We start from the raw sequence: 1,887 nt of genomic DNA, 5'->3' as shown, positions 1-1,887 counted from the left end.
TAACAGGATGATTTGGGTTGGAAGGGACCTTGAAGACCATCCAGTTCCAATTCCCCTGCCATGGGTGGGATACCTTCCACTATCCCAAGTTGTTCCAAGAGCAATCCCACATGGGAAAGAAGGGGTAGTGGATTTAAGCTGAAGGAAGGCAGGTTTAGAGCAGATATCAGGGAAAAATTCCTCCTTGTGAGGCTGGGGAGTCCCTGGCACAGGTTGCCCAGAGAAGCTGTGGCTGCCCCATCCCTGGAAGTGCCCAAGGCCAGGTTGGATGAGACTTGGAGCAACCTGGATAGTGGAAGGAACTGGAGCAAGATGATCTTGACAGTCCCTTCCAATCCAAAACATTCTATGATTCTACAATTCAAGCCAACAAGAAATGTCCATGTCTTCACCTCCTGTGAAGGAATAGTTGTGCTCACATGGTGGGACCTGGCAATGCCTGTTTTTGTACAACCAAGGCACAAGTTCTTGCCCAGGGCTGCTTTTCACACTGGTGTCCTGCAGAGGAGACCCCACAGACAGATCCACCCCACTGAGTCAAAACAAAGACTTAAGGCAGAGCCGTCAAAAAGTTCTTTAGTCATAAAAATCAAGGGAAAAAGAAGCCACCCTCTTCTAATGAACTCAGCTCCTTGGCAGCAGTGAGTAGTAAGTCCTATTTGTTATCCATCAATAAGATCCTTATATCCACAAAGGTGTTGCCTGCTGACACCCGCTGTGGACTAAAACCTTTGGAGAGAGAGTTTGATGGTGCCCCCATGCCCTGGAGAAATCTTGCAAAGCCCTCATGAACTTGCTCAGTGATGGCTCTAAACCATGTCCACACATAAATTTAAGGAATATAAAGGTATTAGGAAGTGTCCAAAGGAGGGCCATGGAGGTGGGGAAGGGTTTAGAGGGGAAGGCACAGGAGGAGTTGCTGAGGTCACTTGATTTGCTCAGCTGAGGAAGAGGAGAGTGAGGGGAGACCTCCCCAGGGCTCCAGCTTCCTTAGGAGGGGAAAAAGAGGGGCAGGCATTGATCCCTTCTCTCTGAAGAAGAGGGAATGACATGAAGCTGTGCCAGGGGAGGTTTGGGTTGGATATTAGGAGGAGGTTCTTCCTCCAGAGGGTGGTTGGGCACTGATCGGGCTCCCCGGGGTGGTGGGCACAGCCCCAAGGCTGCCAGAGCTCAAGGAGCGTTTGGAAAACACTCTCAGGGAGAGGGTGGGATTCTTGGCATTGTCCTGTGCAGGGCCAGGAGTTGGACTGGATGATCCTTGTGCTCCCCTTTAGCTCAGGATATTCTATGATTTCCTGTGCAGGTCACTTTGGATGTTCTTCCAGGTTTTCTGCTTCAGTGACAAATGATGGGAATGCCAACTGGAGCAGCCACAGGACTGAGATGATCAGTTCACCAGCCAGAGAAACCAAACGCACAGTTTAACACCCAGCTCTTCGTTATTGCAGATATTCCAGGGACATTTAGCTCTGAGTGGGGCCCTGTTGTGCTGAGCTCTGCACACACAAGGAATGAGGCACTTTGGGAGACATTCCTCAGACAAATGGAGCCATCTGTGACAGCCACCGCCAACTCCCTCTGCAATCAACAGGCACTTCCAGAGGGTAATTCCTCTCATCCTCAAGTAACCAGCTAAACAGAGATGAATCATGTTTTTAAAATGCCTGTTTCCCCCCCATTAAGGGGAATAGAGTCCTACAATACACTGCTTTACATGTATTAGGGCTGAATCACATATTCTTCTCCTTTCACAGGTGCTGAACTTTGGGGTGGCAGCATTTGTTGGACCACACAGTGAACAAGCGACAGATGACTGGTTTTCTCCCTCTTTCCAAGTAGTTAAACTCATCCAAGGCTGCCTTTCCTCTTCCCAAGAGATATTTTACA

At 49.3% G+C, this 1,887-nt stretch overlaps 1 long non-coding RNA gene across 1 annotated transcript in view; it reads left to right on the top strand.

Moving 5' to 3' along the window:
* Nucleotides 1-1,551, top strand: part of LOC108503954 — a 7,829-nt gene extending 6,278 nt beyond the window's left edge. The window contains exon 3 of the long non-coding RNA XR_001876944.1: nt 1,449-1,551. This is a non-coding gene — a long non-coding RNA (uncharacterized LOC108503954). The remainder of the gene's footprint in view (nt 1-1,448) is intronic.
* Nucleotides 1,552-1,887: the final 336 nt, after the last annotated feature.

This window comes from Lepidothrix coronata, unplaced genomic scaffold (genome assembly GCF_001604755.1).
Source record: "Lepidothrix coronata isolate B3197 unplaced genomic scaffold, Lepidothrix_coronata-1.0 Scaffold148, whole genome shotgun sequence".
Lineage (NCBI taxonomy): Eukaryota > Metazoa > Chordata > Aves > Passeriformes > Pipridae > Lepidothrix > Lepidothrix coronata.
This window is presented reverse-complemented; position numbering and strand designations above follow the sequence as displayed.